This window comes from Mytilus edulis, chromosome 12 (genome assembly GCF_963676685.1).
Source record: "Mytilus edulis chromosome 12, xbMytEdul2.2, whole genome shotgun sequence".
Taxonomy (NCBI): Eukaryota; Metazoa; Mollusca; class Bivalvia; order Mytilida; family Mytilidae; genus Mytilus; species Mytilus edulis.
The window spans coordinates 77,195,236-77,211,493 of record NC_092355.1 but is presented as its reverse complement, the minus strand read 5'-3'; positions in this window follow the sequence as shown (position 1 = coordinate 77,211,493).

Genomic DNA, 16,258 nt, shown 5'->3' with positions numbered 1-16,258 from the left:
TTCGATACCATATGCACAACAAACATTAAAGTGATATTTTGCGAAACCACAAAGCACCGTCTGAACAACAATGTGGCTGAAAAATAACAAAATAATGATAATATAATATTCAGAACAAAATCAATAGGTCTTTCAGCAAAAACATGGAAAGAAGTTATAAATGTTTGTTTTTTTAAGACATAAATTTAATTTAAAAGAAAATTTGTTCATTAATTAAAAACTACCCTGAGGTTTCTTTACGGTAGTAAGTTCAAAACAGTGAAATAAAAAATACCGAACCGCAAATGAAATTAAAAACGGAAATGTCCTTTTCAAATCACAAAATCAGAATCTCAAACACATCAAACAAATGGAAAACAACCGTCATATCTTTAACTTTGTGCAGACATTTTCCAATATTAATTTAATTGTGTTTTGTGGAAAATACATGGAACAATTGAATGTTCCATTATCACTGAACTAGTACACAGTTTTTTTTCGGGGTTCCAGCTGACGATCGCCTTCGGGTGCGGGAATTGCTTGTTGTGTTGAAAACCTATTGGTGGCCTTCGGCTGCAATTTGCTCTTTGATTGGTTTGTTGTCTCATTGACACATACCCCATTTCCATTTTGAATGTTATCATCAAAGATTTAACAAAACAAATATTTTATAGTGTTTTTTAAATTGGACTCAGCTTTTTTTTTAAATACAATTATACTTTACCACAAAATATCAAATCATTCTTTTGGTAGTATATAACTGCATTTTGGCTTCAAATAATAAGTAAAATGTTATAAATTCTTTGCGTTCAACGCGCTTGTTTGATTTTTCTTTCACAAGTAAATTTTCATTTAAAGCGAGTAGTTTTATAAATACAAAGAACGTTAGTTACTTCCAAAATAAAAACAAAGTTTAACATTATAGACATTTGCTAAAATATTTGCAAGAAATTTCTTCAAGGAAAGTCCCTAATCAAACGGCAAAACCAAAAGCTCAAACACATCAAACGAATGGATAGCAACTCTCATATTCCTCACATGGTGCAAACATTTTTTTTTTGTAGAAACTGGTGGATTAAACTTGTATGACAGATAAACGCACGAATACTCAGCACAGATAAACAAACAAACAGATAATAAACAAGTTGTTTTAACATGAATAATAGAAAGTGTTACATTTCCTTTGAATCACATTTTCTATCAAGTGTTGGAAAAACTTGTATTTTAATAAAAGTAAAACTGAATCCAAGGAAAAATCAATTCAGAAAGAAAAATCAAAACCCCCTTTACATGAAAAGAATGGAAAACAATTGCCATATTCCCGATTAGAAAAGAATAAATTTGACTTATTTTATACATGTTATAGTAAACTAAACCTCTCAATCGTTTGAAATTGTTTTATAATTCCACAATAGATAAACTTAATATGACATCTTTTTAAACCACATTCCTTTGCAAGTCATTATTTAAATCTGAGTTGAATCTGTATTCATACGACCTTGATCAAACTAATGATTTGTGACACATGTTGTTTTTCTTTCTTTGTATCCTTGAAGGGACAACACATCCTTGAGTATGCAACATCCAGCAAGGCTCTATATCTATCTCAATTCAATCGGACAGTCCTATATAATACTGAATTTTGTTTAATTTTTTATCCATTTAGTGTTATTTCGGCAGATGATGCGCATTTTATGGTTAAAAATCTCTATCACCAGAAAAATCTTGAAATTTGATATTACCCATTGCCCGGTTCCTATGCATTTTCAAAAATTATCCTAATAAATTTCTGGTTAGTCTTGATTTTTAATTTTTTTTAAATAACAAAAATACTTTACTCGGAGGAAAATTCTAAGCGAAAAGTCCTAATCAAAATGCAATATTCAAGCTCAAAAACATCTGTCATATTCCTGACAAGGTACATGCATGAGATTAAACTGCTACACCTGTCCTTGGAGTTACAGTCGTAAAAATTTCCATTATATTGACAACAATGTGTGAACAAAACAAACAGATATAATAGATAAACATGTCAAAATTAAGGGTACAGCAGTCAACATTGTGTAAGGTTATGTAGCACACCGTTTAACATTTTATTTTGGACAAAACATTATCATAATGAATAAATGTTTGAAAACATTTTTATTTGACAAAGGAGGGATGAAAGAAACCAAAAGGAAAGTCAAACTCATAGATCGAAAATAAAATGACAACGCCATGGCTAAAAAAGAAAATAAACAAATAATAGTACACAAGACACAACAGAGAAAACTAAGGACTAAACAACACGAACTCAAAAGCTGGGAGTGATCTCATGTTCTTCAGAAGGTTTAGCAGATCCTGTTCACAACATTCGTTCATTAATTTTAGGAAAAACTATTATCCTAAAGAAACAAAAATGCTTACACCACTTTACTGTGCAGGTCAATAATTATTTCGCGTTTTAATTTGTGTTTATACGACCTTGATAAAAATCATTAATGAGTTGTGTTGTTTTTATTTCTTTTTGTCCTTCATCGGACACCACATCCTTGAACATTCAACATCTAGCAAGACAATATATCTATCTCATTTCAATCGGACAATCCTTTAATGCGCTGGTATTTGTTTAATTGATTTAATAGGTCAGCATCCAGTTTAAGTAATTTCACCAGAAAAATAATTCCTCCTGGTTTAACATCTCTCTTTTCAAAAATGTCCTTGGATGTGATATACTCCATAGCTCCTTTCACTTGCATTTCAAAAAACGTATTAAGATCAGGCTCGATTACTTATATTATTTTTTTTCAATTTCCCTTGAGCGTTTAGCACATCTATTATTAATTTCAGAAGCGCGTTTCGTCTACATAAAAGAGGGACAAGAGATACCAGAGGGACAGTGAAACTCGTAAATCGAAAATAAACTGACAACGCCATGGCTAAAAATGAAAACGACAAACAGACAAACAAAAGTACACATTACACAACATAGAAAACTACAGAATAAGCAACACGAACCCCACCAAAAACTAGGGGTGATCTCAGATGCTCCGGAAGGGTAAGCAGATCATGCTCCACATGTGGCACCTGTCGTGTTGCTCATGCTATAACAAATCCGGTAAATAGTCTAATTCGGTAGGTCACATTCACGAAAAGGAAGGTGATTGTAGTTACGACGTGAGGAACATATCTGAAATCATTTGCGAAACGGTTATTGATCAACCAACTCGTAATAGCGTACGTACAATTTAGGAAGGGATGATTTCAAATTCACCATTTGGAACTCTTTGTTGAATAGCTTTCTTGTGAGCAGCAACCCTCTATCAAGAAAATCATGATAGAAAATGCAAGCACGGGAGATATATACCCCGTATGCAGGTGCTGCTTGAATGTTGCTACTTAGAAAAGAAAAATATCGAAAACAACACGTTATTAATTTCGTGCGTCCGGGGCGCTTTTCTGGATTTACCTTAATCAGGAACGCTCAAAGCCAAACGCTTGAAATCCGAAAATATATAAGTACCGAAACCTTGGAAGAGCTATATGTCAAAAATACCTACAATAAATAGCCAAATTCATCTAAAGCCAACTTTGCCTGAGGGAGTTGAAACTTTAGTTTCTTAATAATTTTTGAAAGATCACATAAGACTCATCAGTGACGCAAAATAGTAACAAAGCCTTCCGTCACATTCTTTATCAATTTATGACCAGAGCATTATCTACAAAAGGAAATATAACTTTTATTTTTGAACCCCGTTCTTTATCAATATCAGGACGAAATATATCAAGACGAAATATCACAGTTTCAGAATTCTGTGAATACCTCCTGACCATATATCATAGAAATGTGTCAAAAGATTTTTAAACAAAGAAAGGAAAAAACGCAATTTGTAATTAATACAATCTGTATGAATTTAAAGGCGCACTGCTATTTTAATACATAGAAGAAAGAAAGAACAAATGATATAACTACATATTTGGTGTAAAACAACTTTTTTCAAACCTTAATGGGCACTTTCCCTTGATCAAATTGCTCCATTTTGCTAATTTGATTTGTATGTAAAGGACATGTGTATCTCTCGAGATGGAATATTTTTTGTTTTTTTTCAGTTGATATAAAAAAGTGTATTGTGCTCTCGCCTGTTTCAGCTAACTGATCAACGGTCATTAAATTTACTGATTCTTAAATGTAGTTGTTGTGTGATAAGCTACATGATCACTAGTAGAGTAAAATTGATCAAATAATGTTAAACAATCAGAAAGCATGAAAAAGTAGATGAAAGTTTGACGCTCTCAAATCATATGGTTAGCGTTCAATAACAGATGAAGAAAAAAAAATGCTAAACAATCAGAAACAAGAAAAAAATAAATGAAAGTTTGACGCTCTCAAATATATGGTCCGCGTTCAATAACGGATGAAGGGAAAAAATGCTAAACAATCAGAAAGCAAGAAAAAGTAAATGAAAGTTCAATGCTCTCAAACATATGGTACGCGTTCAATGACAGATAAGAAGAGAAAAACAACATATGTCACTAACCTTGGTTGCATATCGGTAACAGATATTCTATAAATTAGATTTGAAGTGAGTAGCTAAATCATTTTGAAAGACATCTTTCTAGCTCCAGTTTTTGGTATTTCCCATTCAGGTATGTTCTAAGTTTGACAGTCATATTTCTAGCTTAAAGTCTGATATTACACATTAAGGTATGTTCTAAGATTGATAGTCATTATTCTAGCTTCAGTTCTGATATTACACATTAAGTTGTGTTCTAAGTTTGACAGTCATATTTCTAGCTTAAAGTCTGATAATACACATTAAGGTGTATTCTTAGTTTGATAGTCATTATTCTAGCTTCAGTTCTGATAATACACATTCAGGTGTGTTCTTAGTTTGATAGTCATTATTCTAGCTTCAGTTCTGATAATACACATTAAGGTGTATTCTTAGTTTGACAGTCATATTTCTAAGTTCAGTTCTGATATTACACATTAAGGTCTATTCTTAGTTTGATAGTCATTATTCTAGCTTCAGTTCTGATATTACACATTAAGGTGTATTCTTAGTTTGAAAGGCATCTTTCTAGCTTCAGGTATGATATTATACATTAAGGTACGTTTTAATTCTTTTACTTGGAACAAAACGTGTTGTAATCTGCAATTGTTCAATTCGTTTAGTGTGTCATTTGAAGTAGCATTTTCACATTAATGTTGCTTATTAAAAAGTGTGAACTTTAAATTAAAGTAACTTATATTGAAAAACAAAAACAATCCTGAAAAATATACATTTGAATGATTGAAAAAGTAAAATCACAAAAATACTGAATTCAGAGGAAAATCAATACGGAACGTCCATAATCACATGGCAAAATCAAATAACAAAACGCATCAAAAACGAATGGACAAGAACTGTCATATTCCTGACTTGCTACAGGTATTTTCAAATGTAGAAAATGGTGAATTAAACCTGGTTCTATAGCGCTAACCCTCTCCCTTTAAGAACAGTCTCATCAAATTCCGTTATATTTACATGATGCGTTCAATAAACAGTCACAATTAATGAAATAGTCAAAATATGGGTACATCAGTCATCATCGAATAACAATTTTAAAAGGGACAATTTAACAGAACACAAAAACATCTATCTACGAACACATAGATTGACTTGAGTGTCTGACGTCATAAAATTTGTATACGTCACATAAATTTGTCGTTCAATGTGCATACAAACAGTTTTAAAATTTACATAGGCAATGTAAGCATATAAAGTTAAAAAATCAAAAGTATGTAAGAACAAATTACAGAAATAGACCGAGATTTAAACTAGTCCAAAAGTTATAGGTAGAATTTATGAGAATCCAAAAATAGTTAATTCCACTACGCGATTGAATGATTTTGACGTTTGTGGTTCAACGTATATAGTAACTCATAATAGAAATATATCATAATGACATATAATAGACCAAAATAATACTGACCGGATCTTTTAAAGTACAGAGTCACGTAATAAGAACAAAAGAAATACAAAGAGTCGCATATACAAAACAAACCACCAAAAAATGAAAGACATCCTTCTACATATACGATATCTAGTATCATTTAGAAATAATGAATATTCTTCTAATATATCAAGTTCAATTCTGGCAAAGTTACATATTCGTTTCGTGCAAACTACTCAGTTGCATGGATGATATCTTACACACATTTTTTTGAATAATACATAACAATGATATCAGTTGTTGATTTTTTTATTTTAAGACATCACCAAATTTGTACACTATTGGACATGTAAATTGTTCAACTTTATAGAATTAAGGAAGCTGGCTTGTCATGTTTTAGATTATTTGTCAGATTTTCACAATCCTCTGGTTTCATTCATTTGAATGCCTTGAAAATATTTGACCGGTGACCCCAATTTTTCTTTTTGTAAATCTTTTACATGTATAATGATAAGCCATCTGTAAAAGTCTTATAAAATTTTAATTACTTTTTAACAGTTTTTGAAAACTTCAACTTGTCAATTAAAAGGTATGGAAAGTCAAGAGAGAATATTTTCCCGCCAAAATTTCAAAGGCTAATATCTCGGAAACAAGCACTGTGATCTATATATTTTGTTTGCTCTTTGAATTCCTTAATTAATCCCCTATCTATATAAACTAGTGTTATGAAAAGATAATTACTTTGAAACTGAGAATCGAACTCCCTTAATAGTCTTCAATATTGCTAGACAACATATGAAAATAAAATAACATAATTCTGTTTTCAGCATTATGACAAACTTTTGCTATTTGATGGTAATACTCCTCTGTACAATTGGTGTTTCTAATGGCGACGGTAAGTACTTTAATGTATAATAAAACATTGACTCAAAGATGGTTGGTGTTCGATAAGGGACATAAGGCTATTATGTTGTAAAATTAAAACCACAAAAATACTGAACTTCAAGGAAAATCTAAAAAGGAAAGTTCATAATTAAATGGAAAAATCAAAACATCAAACATTTCAAACGAATGGAAAACAGCTGTCATATAACTGACTTGGCACAGGCCTTTTCTTCTGCAAAAGACTCATCAGTGACGCTCATATCAAAATTTTTATAAAGCCAAACAAGCACAAAGCTTAACAGTTGCATCAAATTCCATTATATTGACAACGATGCGTGAACAAAATAAACAGGCACAATAGGTACAAATGTAAAAAATTGGGGTACATCAGTCAGCATTGTGTAATTATCTTAATACTATAAAAACAAACAAATGTTACATAAATGGTAACTCGTAAATAAGTCATAAATAGTTACTCGTAAAATTTACGATATTTGAATAGCGATATTCTACATTTAACGTTAAGATGTTTAATTCAAATATAAACTATGTTCATAACTGAATTGAAAAAAAAAAGAATCCAAGGATTTTTTTGTCAGCTTTTTTGGATTTACCCATTTTATACATTATATATAATTTGGGGAATAAACACCTCCATTTTATTACAATAACGCATGATAACTTTTGTTTTGGCTACAGATCTGTTCCAAATTTTCCTGCTATATTCTTATTGAATAATGTATAAATAAAAAGTCAATCCTGCCATATTATATCAAAGAACTTTACTTTTCAGGAAATTGTCGGGCTTTAAATGGCAGATGTGGAGTAAGAAATGTTACTTGTGAGCTAAAATTTGGAGAAGGATGGGAAAGTGTAGGCAAATGCTGTCATCAAAGACCATGTTGCAAAAGTTAGTATAAACATAAATGATACAATAGTTATTATTCCTCTTATTCAAATAGAGTGAAATGTATAGACCTGTGTTTGAATAAGACCATATTTATATTTGCTTCCTATATGTTATAATGTTTGCACAACAGTGAAGAACGCCAATGAAGACGACGGACAACAGTTTCCAACTGAAAACAACATATTAACGTGATGTCTAGTTAAGTTTAGTTTAAACAATATTTTATTCAAATAAATTGAATTGAAATGGGGAACAGGCATATCCTATGTAAGCCCTCTTTCTTACGCGATTTCAGTGCATGACGTAACGTTTTAGAATTCAATAGATTAAAAAAGTGAATTACGTGTCTCGTTTTGTACCCATTGTCACAGGTTAGGAATGATCAAACTTGTTTATCGTCGCCACATTCTGTATGTTCCTGTCTCGTATTGTACTGTTACACTATAGTCACTGGTAAAAGGATCAGATATGTTTATCAAACAATTTTGGTCCTTGAAATACACATTTATCAGAAAATGGAATTGACAATGTTTAGTTCAGCAGTAAAATCGTTGCTCATCGTAGTGTTGTTTGACCGATCATGGTTAAAATATTTCAACACATTTATTTAACAGTAATATGTCAGCGGCTACCCAATGCACACACCATAATAGGAAGTAGAAATGTGTTAAATACTTCATAATTCGTCCTTAATAATTGCCAACCCAAAACATGTTTTCACTTTTATTTATTATTATTTTATAATGTGATCTTAGAAAATAAATTTAACTTTTTTTCTAAAGATTCAGCTGTCGATGATCCCCAAGTCGTTATACAATACAGTTGTGGATTTGAAGTTGGGGAATCGTGTATTTTCAAGAATGTAGATGGGTCAACTTATGAATGGACGAGAGCTATTGATTCAACTGTAAGATCGTCAAAATCAAAAACGTTTTCAACTTTTAATAGAAAATGTTATTAGATTAACTACCAGAAATAATTGATTTGTGTTAAAGAGATAAAAAGTTACAAAATGGATTTTCAAACTCATAAGTCGAAAACAAACATACAATACAATCGTAAAAACTTGAGTAAAAAAAATATCTCATAAACAGAACATAGAAACTTAAATCTAAGCAACTAGAACATCAACAACAACTGGATGATATCGTGTGTTCTAGAAGCGCAAGCAAATTTTATTCCATGTATGGCTCCCGTCAGATTTCTGGTGCTATCAAATATTTGACAATAATTCTAATTCGATGATTAATTGTGAACTGTAAAATGTTTCTGACAAACCTGATAATTGCGCACTACTGTTTTAAGCTCTTTATATCTAAATCGTTCACTTGGTTGATAAAATGTAATTTTTCAGTTTTTATAATGTGATAATTTTTATAAATTTCCTGTTAACAAAACTTTGTATTTTTCGAAAAACTAAGGATTTTTTTTTATCCCAGGCATAGATTGCCTTATTTGGCCCAACTTTTTGGAACTTTGAATCCTTAATGCTCTTCAATTTTGTTCTTTTTTTGTTGGCTTTATACATATTTTGATGTGAGCGTCACTGGTGAGTCTTGTGTAGACGAGACACGCGTCTGGCGTGCTGGATTATAGTCCTGGCACCTTTGACAACTATTTATGGACTTTACCTTTTTAAACTTACCTTGAGGTTCGGTACTTTAACAGTACTTTTTCATAAAATTAACTAGAAAAAGTGCAAAGAGCCAACATTGAACATATAATATTTGTCATTACCAAAATCATCTAGTTGATTAATTTATTTATAATATTTGGAAAAATAAAGTAAATAAACAAGACTTCCGAACTCTAAGGAAAAATCCAAAAGGAAATTCCTTACATAAATGGCAAACCCAAACAATAAAACACATCAAACAAATGGACAACAGCTGTCATATTCCTGAATGGGTACAGGCATTTACTGATGTAGTGTATGAGACAAAGATGCTTCGCCCAACACTTTAACATCTTATATCATTACAATATTAAATTTCAATTCTTAATTAAGAAAAACGTTTTTTGATGATTCCAGAGATGACACATGGCTAGAGTTTACATAATTAATATGATGTACGTCCTACAATATATTCAGAGGTATCAGTTAAAGGTGGTACCTAACATTTCAGGGAAAGTACTCTGTAAAATCATCTAAACGATTTAATCACGTTCTATAATTTATAAAAAATTAAGGTCCTAATGTTTTGAATAAGTGTTTGCCAAACTGCTATATATCTAATGAAATCTTTCAGTGAAAGTTACTGGTTCAAATATTTTTGAAATTTTTATATTCTTTTAAAAGGCTGAAAGTATTTTTTTTCTTCTTTAAAATTGATGAAAATTGAACGAGCAAAACTAATTTTAGTCAAAGTGTTTGGTACCACCTTAAGTCCAGTGTTTATCAAGTTTAAACTTTTGATGTTTTAGCCTTCCACCAGTGAAGATATAAGGCCTGACATAGCCGCCAAGGGAAAGTACTACACATACACAGATCAAGATGGTATGACAACAAGCATAGCTAAACTCACAACTGAAGCCTCTGACTTACAAGGTACCTTTATGTAGCCGTTTACTTTACGTTCACAAATGGTCATACAACAAGCATAGCTAACCTCACAACTGAAGCCTCTGACTTAAAAGTTACCTCTATGTAGTTGTTGACTTTACATTCGAGTTATCACGCACTAACTAGGAGAAGATTTCTGCCGGGCTTGAGAACATTTAGCAAAATTTTCATTGGGTGAATGAAAATGAAGATTCTGATAGTAAGAGAAAGAAACAAAAATAAAAATGGTCACATTCCATGTACGGCTTGCATTGTTAACAATGGACATATCAATTTCAATTCTTTATGATCTCTTTACAATATTGATTATTTTAGCAAGTTCTTTGTGTCTATCCTTCCAATACTTTTTGACGTACAGCATTACATCATTAGACGTAAAGGCTGGAAATAAAGATTCTGCTTTAACAAGTATCTGGTCCAAATCAGGAGATGAAGGACCATTCATATGGAAATCTGCTTCTATAGATATACCATATTTAGGTAAACCGGTTGTAAGTATTCAGCGACTGATTTAACAACTATATGAAAAATGAAATTTAAATCTCATGCTGCCGGAGAAACACTTATATCAATGTTTTAATTTATGTCATTTTCTCATCATCGTTGTATCTCTTTAAATTAAGTACCGAAGTTTAAACAGCGGAATATTTCTACGTTTATGGGAGTCCAATGAAACACCATAAGGGCTTGACGTCATATATCAAATTACAATGATAGACATTTGACCTCACAGACGTCCATCAGTCTTTTTCCCTACACATGAAATGCAGCTATATAAAATATCGGGATAAAGTTAGGTAAGGGAAATGTATAACTTAAAATGAATTTTCGAAGTTAGAATAACTGAAAAAAATAGCACGCGTAACATAAACATCAAGAGATATTGTATGCAATTGCTTACAAGGCAACAACCAAAGTTTTACTGATGTGGATAAATGAGTTTATAGGTTACAATACAGATTTTATAAATCAGCTAATCTAATACCATTGAGTTTAATTTATCACCATTCATGAAAATAAGATGTGACGAACAATACTTGAACTTTATTGTACATTCATCCTGGCTTGGAGAATCGTTACTAAGTTGAAAAAGTTGTGTATTATCTGTATGCTAATTTTGAACCATTGAATCATGCTTTACTTAATCTTATTGTATGGCATATCACTATTTAATAAAAAAAAATTATAAATATTGCGTCACTATTGAAAACTACTACTAACGGAAGAAACTTAAATATCATTTGATGGTAACACAAAAAGTGGCAAAGTCGTAACTCTCCTACTAACCTTGTATTGAAGGAAGCCCACCTTCCTACTAACCTAATTTGGAATATACACGGTCCCCACGCGGACGTTTTTAACCAATCATATTCCTAGAAATGTATAGAAGGTAAGATAAATTTATATATTTTTCATGGTAATACAAAAAGTAGACAGTAAGCACAAATATATGTAAAACTTTTCAATATTTGATTATTTCAGATCACCATAGAAGGAGAAATTTTTGAGAATGCACAAGCTGTCATTGCTATTGATGAAATCTCGCTTATTACTGGTCCATGTCGTAAGTGTTATTAGTTTCGTCATAATAAATATTCATTATATTAATTAGATATTTGACACTTTAGGTTAATATTACAACAGTCAATAAAACTTTACCTTACCAGTATACCAGTTAATGATGGAAGGAAACACTTATTGAATAACGATAACGAAAAGGGCATACGATACAGTTATAGAAGGCGGTCGTGACGTTCCGAAAGTAAAATGTTATTTTTCGCTACGTCAAACTGTGAAACATTGACCGATTTTGAAATTAAATTGAAAACAAGTTCAAGGATAACGTACTTTGTTTTCAGAAATGACATTTGGCTTAACTATATTGATACCTCTATCTTTGCGTTACACAAGTAATTTTTTATCCCACTTTTGTACAAATAACAGGCACGCATATGTTCGCATTATATATAGTTATACAGATTAGTTGCCCGCGTTATGACATAGATGAATATTGTCTCTCCTTCAACAGAACACTGATTCATACAGTCGTTAATAAATCATGTATGTAATTGACATATATCAAATATGAAGATCGGTGGTTTTCTACGGGCACTCCAGCTTCCTCCACCAATAATAACTTGTCGCCACGAAGTAGCATAAAAGCGGTGCTTAAAAGTGGTGTTAAAGCACTACAAAATAAATCAAATATAAAAAAAAGCATCAATTTATTTTTCTCTCTTTTTTAGCAGGCAAAAAGTAAACAGAAAACAGAATAACCCTTCTATTATGCTAGTGTGATATTAACAATTGTTAATAATTATCATGTGACATAATGTCATTTATTGATCATGAGATATACACAGTCACGTGGTCGTCATAAAGACTATGTAATATTCAATAATTTGACCATTGACTGTGCTAGCAATTTTTTAAAATAATAAACATAACTGAAATAAATTTGTGTTTTTATTTCATTAAGGGGCATTGTTCACTTTGCCTTCTACTATCGTCTGTCGCCTATTGTAGTCAAGCTTTACCGTCATCTATCGTATGTCGTCTATTGTAGTCAGCCATTGCCATCACCTATCGTCTGTCGTCTGTTGTAGTCAAGTTTTGCCTTCACCTATCGTCTGTCGTCTATTGAAGTCAGACATTGCCGTCACATATCGTCTGTCGTCTATTGTAGTCAAGCTTTACCGTTATCTATCGTCTGTCATCTATTGTAGTCAGGCAATGCCGTCACCTATCGTATGTTGTCTGTTGTAGTCCAGCATTGCCTTCACCTATCGTCTGTCGTCTGTTGTAGTCCAGCATTGCCTTCATTTATCGTCTGTCGTCTATTGTAATCACCTATCGTCTTTCGTCTGCTGTAATCAGGCATGACCTAAACCTATCGTCAGTGGTCTATTGCAGTCAGACAATGCCATCACCTATAGTCTGCAATCTACGGTAGTCCGGTATTGCCTTCACATATCGTCTGTCGTCTATTGTAGTCCAGCATTGCCTTCACATATCGTTTGTCGTCTATTGTAGTCCAGTACTGCCTTCGCATATCTTTTGTCGTCTTTTGTAGTCCAGTACTGCCTTTACATATCGTCTGTCGTCTATTGTAGTTCAGTTTTGCCTTCACATATCGTTTGTCGTCTATTGTAGTCCAGTATTGCCTTCACATATCATCTGTCATCTATTGTAGTCCAGTACTGCCTTCACATATCGTTTGTCGTCTATTGTAGTCCAGTACTGCCTTCACATATCGTCTGTCGTTTATTGTAGTCCAGTACTGCCTTCACATATCGTTTGTCGTCTATTGTAGTCCAGTTTTGCCTTCACATATCGTTTGTCGTCAATTGTAGTCTAGTACTGCCTTCACATATCGTCTGTCGTCTATTGTAGTCCAGTACTGCCTTTTCATATCGTTTGTCGTCTATTGTAGTCCAGGACTGCCTTCACATATCGTTTTTCGTCTATTGTAGTCCAGTTTTGTCTTCACATATCGTCTGTCGTCTATTGTAGTCAAGTACTGCCTTCACATATCGTTTGTCGTCTATTGTAGTCCAGTACTGCCTTCACTTATCGTCTGTCGTCTATTGTAGTCCAGCATTGCTTTCACATATCGTCAGTCGTCTATTGTAGTCCAGTATTGCCTTCACATATCGTTTGTCGTCTATTGTAGTCCAGCATTGCCTTCACATATCGTCTGTCGTCTATTGTAGTCCAGTTTTGCCTTCACATATCGTTTGTCGTCTATTGTAGTCCAGTACTACCTTCACATATCGTCTGTCGTCTATTGTAGTCCAGTTTTGCCTTCACATATCGTTTGTCGTCTATTGTAGTCCAGTACTACCTTCACATATCGTCTGTCGTCTATTGTAGTCCAGTTTTGCCTTCACATATCTTTGTCGTCTATTGTAGTCCAGTACTGCCTTCACATATCGTTTGTCGTCTATTGTAGTCCAGTACTGCCTTCACATTTTGTCTGTCGTCTATTGTAGTCCAGTTTTGCCTTCACATATCGTCAGTCGTCTATTGTGTTTTAGCTTTGTCTTCACATATTGTCTGTCGTCTATTGTAGTCCAGTTTTTCCTTTAAAGTCCTTACTAAGAGCATCTGCTCTGAAACCTTTTCTTCCAAATTTAATAAAAAAATAAGCATTTCATTTTTTGTTGGTTTCATGTGAAATTTGACTTCACGGTTAATCGGTCAAAAATTTTGTTTTGTTTTGGTCTTTTTTATATGAAAAGCAGTGTCTCACCTTTTTTGATGTATGGATGATGGTCTTCTATACCTTCTCTACTGGTGAACCGTAAGTCCCCGAAAATGTTCCTTACCCGGAAGTCAGTCGCCTTCTCTGTTGGTGAATCGGAAGTGCCCGAAAAGGTTACTAGTCCGGTAGTCAGTCGCCTTCTCTACTGCTTGACTGTAAGTCCCTTAAAGTGTTACTAGCCCTGTAGCCAGTCACCTTCTCTGCTAGTGGACCGTAAGTTCCTGGAAGTGTTACTTGCCCGGTAGTCAGTCGCCTTCTCTGCTGATGAACTGTAAGTCCCCGAAAGTGTTGCTAGCCCGGTAGCCAGTCGCCGTCTCTACAGGTGGACCGTAATTCCCCGAAAATGACTAGTCAGGTAGTCAGTCGCCTTCTCTGTTGGTGAATCGTAAGCCTCCTAAAATGTTGCTAGCCTGTTAGTCAGTCGTTTTCTCTGCTGGTGGACAGTAAGTCCTCAAAAGTGTTGCTAGCTCGGTAGCCAGTACCTCGGGTTTATCTGCTGATGGACTGTAAGTCCAGAAAGTGTTGCTAGCCCGGTAGCATGTCGCCCCCTCTGCTGCTGGACAGAAGGTCCCCGAAAGTCGCATTCTCAGCTGGAGGACCGTAATTCCCAGAAAGTGTACTAGTAACTAGCATAGAAGCCAATCGTTTTCTCTGCTAGTAAACCATACGTCCCCGAAAGTATTGCTATTCCGGTAGCAAGTCGCCTTCCCTGCTAGAGGACCGTAATTACCCGAAAGTGTTGCTAGCCCGGTAGCCAGTCGCCTTCTCTGCAGGTAGACATCAAGTCCCCAAAAGTGTTACTAGCCTGAAAGCCATCCGTTTTCTATGCTGTAGGACCACCATAATTCCCCGAAAGTATTGCTAGCCCGGTAGTCACTCGCTTTCTCTGCTGGTGGACCATAATTCCCCGACAGTGTTACTAGCCCAGTAGCCAGTCAGTCAGTCACCTTTTCTGCTGATGGATCGTGAGTCCCCGAAAGTGATGCTAGTCAGGTAACCGATACCTGAGCAGTGATACACATGTATGAAAATACAGATATTGAAAAACGTTTCTTAAAATTGAAAATCATTTTTCATCAACGAAATGTATCTTCCTCGTGCATGGCCCTTTTTAGTTGTCTTAGCTCTTCAACTTTGCTATTTTATTTTTTTAATTTGTAGTTTTTCCCCAATGACCACTAAAGATACATTTATTGTCAACCTGAGAACTGTTGTAGACCTTTGAATCGTTAGAGAAAGGTGAACGATACCAATTTGACAGTCAAACTCATAAGTAAAAAATAAAGTGATAATGCCATGGCTTAAAACGAAACAAACAGACACACAGACTAACAGAAATCAAAAATATACTAAATATTACCAAAAAAACTAGACAACAGTCACGAACCCCACTAAAAAGTGAGGGTGATCTCATGCTATGTTGAACTATGTTATATTTTTTTTTCTTCTGTGAGTTCGAATATCAGTAACGCAATAATTGAACGAAAAATATATATTCATAATTGTTGCGGCTTTTCCTCTAAAGCGTTTCATATTCAACAATGATATTTGGTGAAATAGACATGTTTGATAAATGTTATTAGTATAGAATAAAGTGTTTGGAGTCGATTGTTGAAATTTCATAATTGGGATCATCTTTAACATCATAATTTTGTGAACTTTTTTTTTTATCGAACTGAAATAGGGAAATTTATCAATAAAGGACATGGGATAACCATTCATGATTTAAAGAACTTGATAA